Source organism: Petaurus breviceps, unplaced genomic scaffold, assembly GCF_028583685.1.
Source record: "Petaurus breviceps papuanus isolate PSGF00001 unplaced genomic scaffold, PetGlider_PUasm1.0 428, whole genome shotgun sequence".
Lineage (NCBI taxonomy): Eukaryota > Metazoa > Chordata > Mammalia > Diprotodontia > Petauridae > Petaurus > Petaurus breviceps.
In genome coordinates, this window is record NW_027186331.1 from 3831307 (window position 1) to 3838922 (window position 7616).

A 7616-nucleotide genomic window follows, 5' to 3' on the forward strand; every position below is an offset into this window, starting at 1 on the left:
TACATTATGCTAAATGGAACCATAGACAACAAACCAATATCAGTAATAAACTTTTATGCTCCAAATGCCTTAGTATTTGGCAAAGGAAACATCTAACCTTCAAGTAATGAAACAGTGACAGGAGACTTCAATATTCCTCTATCAGTTTTGGATAAGTCTAACACTGAAAGATAAAGAAAAGGGAAAACATACAACTGAACAAATGTCTAAAGAAACTAAAGTTTAAAAAAGCTTATAGCATCTTCTAAATGGAATGATATAACTATCTATATATATATATATATATATATGTGTGTGTGTGTGTGTGTGTGTGTGTGTGTGTGTGTATAGATATAGATATATAGATATTTCTCTGTACTACATGGAACTTTTACAAAAATTTACCATGTACCAGGGCACAGAGATATTGCAAACAAATGTAAAAAGGAAGAAATAAGTATCCCTTACAGACCACTATGCAATAAGAATAGAAATTAATTCAGGGACCACAAAGAAAAGATGCAGATACAAATGGAGACTTAACAATGAAATCTTAAATAATGAATGAGCCAAAGAATAAATGATAGAAACAGTAACTATTTAAAAGAAAACAATAACAATGAAACAACATACCAAAATTTTTAGGATGCAGATAAAGCAGTCCTGTGGCAGGACAGGAATCATATCCTTTTAATCATACATTAACAAAATAGAAAAAGATAATATTAATGAGATTAATTAAGAGAAGATGCATTTTTAATTAGTGAATGAACAAATAAACCTAAAACAAGTACAAAAGAAGAGATACTAAAAATAATAGGGGAAATAGATAAATTAGAAACAAAAATAGAAAAAAATAATTTTTAAAGCTGGGTTTTTTGAAGACTAATATAATTAATAATGTGGTAACCCCCCCATTTTGTAAATATCCCCCATATCTCCCTATCATAAGAGAGCTGCCTAGGAAATCTGCCCAAACCCAACAAAACCCACCTAGGCAGAAAACCTGCCAAGTAAACCTGCCCAAATCTTCTACCTGAAGCCCATAGCACACCCCCCCCTTCTGTTCAGTTCTCAAAATAGATCTGGGAACTTTCCAGTTGGACAACAAACTGACCACTGGGCAACAATCACTAAGCAACGCTATCCTTTGGCTTCTGTATTTTCCCTGCTTGTTCCCCTTAGTAACATTCATGTTGTGGCTTTTGTCTATGTATACCCCCAGATGTATATGCTCTCAACTGCCTGATTTGGGCACATGATTCCTGGCAATCCCTGGGTTAATTATGCTCCACGATTAAAACTTCATTTAAAATGATTGATGGTCTCACTCTCTGTCATTCACATTACAACAAATAATCTGAAGCCAATCTGAAAAGAAGAGAGCAAAAAATCAGGTCAATAAAACAGCAAATGAGCAAGATGAAATCACAGCAAATCCAAGAGAAATAAAAAAGAACAATCAGAACATATTACACATAGTTATATGCTAACAAAACTGAGAACACAAAAGAAATAGAGGAATATCTTCAAAAGTATAAACTATCCAATCTATCAGAAGACCAGATAGAGATCTTAAATAACCCAATCTCAGAAAAGGAAATAGATCTACCTGTAAAGGAACTGCCAAAGAAGACCCTGATGGATTCACAGGAAAATTCTATCAAACTTTTAAAGAACAATTAGTATCCACACTTCACAAATCATTTTCAAAAACTGAGAAAGAAAAGACCCTACCAGAATTCTTTTATGAAACAAAATCTAAAGATTAAATACAGAAGAAAGCTCTAGACTTACATCATTAATGAACATTGACTTGATAATGTTAAAAAAAATCAGAAATTTCAGCAATTTATTCAAGAAATCATTCATTATGATCACATGGGATTTATACCAGGGATGCAAAAATGGTTCAACATTAGGAAAACAATCAATATAATTAATCATATTAAAAGCCAAAACATCTTAAACGACATGATCATCTCAACAGATGCAGAAAAAGCCTTTGACAAAGTACAACACTCTTTTATGCTAAATCCTACAAAATATAGGCATAGAGAGACCTTTTTTATTATCATAAAATAATTTATCTAAAACCAAAAGCAAGCATCATACATAATTGGGATGCACTGTAACTTTTTTCTAATAAATACAGAAGTGAAGTAAAGATGCTCAGTCTCCCCACTATCACTTGATACAATTCTGGAAATGTTAGCAGAAACAATAAGACAAGAGAAAAAGGAAGTAAAGGGATAAAGATAAGTAAAGAAGAGATTAAATTATCCCTGTTTGCTTATGATATGATATTTTACTTGGAAAATCCAAGTTTTCCAAAAGAAAAGAATCCACAAAAAAATACTAATTGAGACTGGATAATAGCTTCAGCAAAGTTGCCGGCTACAAAATAAATCCTTAAAAATCAATAGAATTTTTATATAATAGTAACAAAATATAAGAAACAATAACAGAAAGGGGAATCCCATTACAAATAATACAAAATATATAAACTATTTGGGGATCAACTTCCCAAAGCACACAAAAAAAATTTTTTACATAGATTCAATTACTAAGCACTCCTTAAAGAATTAAAGCACCACCTAAATAGCTGGAAGAATATTCAGTGCTCCTGGATAGGCCATGCCAATATAATAAAAATAACAATGCTACCAAAATTAATTTATATTTTTAATGCTATATCAATCTAGTTACCAAGAGGATGCTTTACAGAGCTTGATAAAATAACAAATTTCCCTTGAAAAAACAAAAGATCTAGAATATCAAAGGAAAATTTTTAAAAAGGATAGAAGAATAACACTCCCAGACCCCAAACTATATTATAAAGCAGCAGTCATTATAACCATCTAGCATTGGTTAAAAAAATAGAGATGGAACAGAGTAGACAAGGGAAATTCAGAAACAATGGGACTCAAAAACCTAGTGTCTGATAAAGTGGAAAGCATGAGTTACCTATGAAAACATTTTCTATTTGAATGAAAAACATTCAGAGAAAACTGGAAAGCAGTCTAGCAGAAATTAAACCAACACTTTACACCATACACTCCATAATACATTCTAAATGAACATGTGACCTTAATATTAAAGGTCATACTATAAGAAAAATTAGAAGAGAAACAGATCAGGTTCCCCTCACAGCTATGGGTAACAAACATATTCTTAACCAAACAAGAGAGAGAGGCAATTAATAAAATTAAAATAGTTAACTTTGATTACTTAAAACTTAAAAGCTTCTGTACAGACAACATTAATGCATTGAAGGTAAGACAGGAAGTGGTCAAAATGGGGCAGAAAAATTATATCCAATATCTCTGATAAGGATTTGGTACATAAACACACACATACATATATGTATATATTGGGGCAACTAGAAGGCTCAGTGGATAGAAAATTTGGCGTGGAGTCAAATCCAGCTTCAGATACTTAATAACTGTGTGACCCTGGGCAAGTCACTTAACCTCTTCTTGCCTTAATCTACTAGAGAAGGAAATGGCAAACCATTCAGTATCTTTGCCAAGAAAATCCCACAGACATAGTTTATGGGGTCACAAAAAGTCAAACATGACTTAATGATTCCACAAAACAACAACTCTATGTGTGTGTATAGTAGCCATTCCCCAACAGATGGCCAAAGGATATAAGTAAACAGTTCTTAAAAGAACTGCTAAGTATTCACAACCACATGGAAAAAAATGCTCCAAATCATGAATTGTAATATAAATGCAAATTAAAACTACCCTGAGATTTCACCTCACACCCTACAAATTGGAAAAAATGACCAAAATAAGTCAATAATCATGTTGGAGGGGATATGGGAAGATAGACACACTAATACATTGTTGGTGGAACTGTCAAATGACACAACCATTTTGGAAACAAATGCAAATAAAATGACTAAAATGTCCATATCCCCTGAACCAAAGACTATTTCCCCAAGGAAACAATTGATAGGAAAAAAATTCAAAATCCCCATATATTCCAAAATATTTATGGCAGCTTTTTTTGTGACAGCTAAGAATTGGAAACAAAGTAGATTCCCATCAATTGGGGAATGGTTAGACAAAGTGTGTTATGTGAATGTGATGGAATATTCCTGTGCTATAAGAAATTACACATGTGATGAATTCAGAGAAGTATGGAAAAATCTTCATGAACTGACGCAGAGTAAAGTCAGCAGAGCCAAAGGAAAAAATAGTCACAGTAACTACAACACTATAAATGGAAAGAATATTGACACACCAAAAAATCAAAAGTAAATGTAACAAAATTATAAAGATCAAGTGGGACTCAAATTAAGAAAGATGAGAAGATACCCCTAACCCACCCTCTGCGAAGGTGGGAGGTCAACAGGTGTCTCACACTGCACATGTTTTTGGATTTTCTCAATGGATTAATCAATTATGCTCTTTATTTTCCTCTCTCTAAAAAACACAATAATTTGTCATATGGGATGGTTCTTGGGAAGGGGCAAAGAGAATTACACATGAGATACTATGGTGATGTAAGAAACAGAAAACATCAAAAAGAATTACTTTGAAAGAAAAACTGGGGGAAAATATCTTTCTTAAATATCTCTGATAAAAGCCATATATCCAAAATCTATAAGAAGTGGACGCATATCTGTACTATTAAGAGCCATTACCCAATAGAGAAGCCATCAAAGGATATGAATAGTTTTCAAAAGAAAAAATACAAACTACTTATAGTCACTTTTTAAAAAGTTCATATTAATAATCAGAGAAAATTAAAACAAGTCTGTGAGAAGAGACCTCAGATGGGAAAACTCATTTCTGGAGGGGTTGCAGGAACACAAGCACACTAATTAACTGCTGGCAAAACTATGAATTGGCTCAACTACTCTGGAAAACAATTTAGAATTATTCAATAAAAGTTACTAAATTGTTCATATCTTTGATGCCAGTCTATGTATACCCCAAGGAGGTTATTAAAGTGAAAAGAAACCCATATGTACTAAAATTTTCAGAGCTGCATTAGTTGTAATAATAAACATCTGGAAGCAAAATAAAAGCCCAAAGATTGGAGGATTGCTAAATGAGCAATGGTATTTGAATGCAATGGAATATTACCTCATTGTAAGAGAGAACTATGAGAGCTCCAGAGAAACGTGGGAAGCCTTGAATGAAGCAATACAGAATACAGAGAGCTTGAAAGAGCACTAGATATGTCTGAAACATAAATAAAAGTCACACAGCACAAGGTCACAAGAGAAGTCAAGCACAACACTCAATGGTGGCGCCATCTTGCCAAAATTAAAAGAGACATAGTCTCTTGTGTCTTCCAGAAATGTACTTTCTGAGGAGGTGTTGTGGTCCGGTGGTTCAAGCTTGGAATCAAAATAAAATGAGATACTTGTAGATTGTCCAAAACTTAAATAATAAAAATATCTAACATTTCTATAGTGCTTACTATGTGCCAGGCACTGTGCTAAACTCAGTTATCTCATCTGCTCCTCACAACATGGGGAGATAGGTACTGTTATTATCCCCATTTGCCAGATGAAGGAACTGAGGCAGAGATTAAGTGACTTGCCCGGGGACACACAGTGTCTGAGGGAAGATCTGAACTCAGGTCTTCCTGAGTCCAATAATAGCACTTAGGGAGCATTTTAAGGTTATAAATGTTATCTCATTTATAACACTGGCTCAAGGAAGCACAGCCCCACTTTGCTTCCATATGGAAATGCCCCTACTCAAAGGGTTCAATGGGTATGATGATTCACATGGCAGTGGGGTGTTTCTCAAGAGTGAGGAACATTGACTCTTAGGGGGCTACTTTTTGATGTCCCAGGAGACCAGAAAACCTCATCAAAGGCTCAAGTTCTAGCCCCCTGGACCAATAAAATCTTGCCTTTTAGGCCCCCACGTCAGGGACTCTAGTAGATGTTATTCTTACTGCACTTAACCCTTTGGTGGCAAGGTCCCACATGTCTTCTACAGGACCTTTCACTACTTAGACGGCCTTAGGGATGATACTGAACAACTGTGACTGAGGATATGAAAAATCTGGGCAACGCAAGGCTAAAAATGGATCCTGATACATATGGGGAAGCAGGGGGACTCCGAAAGACAAGGGGAAAAGGCAAGCAGTGCAGTATGAGGACAGCAGGACGTGGAGGAGAATGAAGACCAGATATCCCAAGATTCACCTCCAATATCTGTCATGTGGCAGGAGACAGGGTAGGGTCTGGGTCTTCCGATACCAAGCAATAAATGATAAGCAAGAGCAGCTCCAGGAATGTCAGAGTCACAGCAGAGATAATACATCTGGCACAGACACCGATCTCCAGCACGGATCGAGCTCATCTGGATAAGGTAGCAAAGAGAACTTTACCTTCGTGCATGCACCCTGTCTCTGTGTCAGTGTTAATATAAGACTTACCCTGTACTTGTATCCCTTCAGTGTTCCCTGGTCAAGCCACTAGATCCTCCCCTCCCCTCAAAACCCATGAGTGATTGGGAGGTGGGGATGGGAATACTAAGCCTTGGAGCATAGGACCTAGAATGTCAGAGCCGGAAGGTCCACAGAACACAGAATGTCAAAGTCTGGAGTGACTTTAGAGCATAGAATATCAGAGCTGGAGGGGCCATTAGAACATAGGCGTTCAGAGATTGGATAGGAAATGGAGAATGTCAGAGCTGCAAGGTCCATTAGGACACAGGACATCAGAGCTGGGAGGGTCCTTATAACATAAAATATCAGGCCTGGGAGAGATCACAGAACAGAGTGACAAAGCTGGGTAGCACATTAGAGATCATCTATTGACTTGATTCTAGTCCAACCTTCCCATTGAGTAAATGGACACCCAGAGAGGTTAAGTAATTTGCCCAAGGTCACACAGCCTGCCAGTGACAAGCCAGGACTCAAAGACAGGTCTCCTTATACTCATTCAGTGCAATGCCAGCCAGAATTTGGAGACAGCCTCCTTCAGAGGACCTGTCCTTCTTTCACACATATTCCAGGAGGCTCACAAACTTGGGGCCTTCTTAGTCTTGGCAAATTGTTTACAAATGTTGATCCTCACCCCAGTCCTTTTTGGAAAAAAAAATGCATCTTCTTCTAAACAGCCAAAATTAGCATATCCCAGGATCACCCTGGGATGCTTTCAGATCAGACAGAAACATTAATTATTGCTCATCCAAATAGTAATTAACTCAGTTGGATAAGGACTTTTCAGAAGGAAATTTCATTGAACAACTTTCAGCAGTACCACAAGCCACCATCAGGCAGGGATGTTTTACAGACAGAAGAAAGGTAAAGATGGGTACATGAGAAAGAGTGAAAACACACACACCAGTCACACTCATACACACTGTCTCACACACTCATTTGCACACACATACACTCACACTTACACACTCATTCACACACCAGTCACATTCATACACACTGTCTCACACATTCATTTGTACACACACATTCACTCACACACTCTCATTCACACACACCAGTCACACTCATACACTGTCTCACACTCATTTGCGCACACACATACACTCACACTTACACACTCATTCACACATACACCAGTCACATTCATACAGTCTCACACACTCATTTGTACACACACATTCACTCACACACATACACTCACACTTACACAC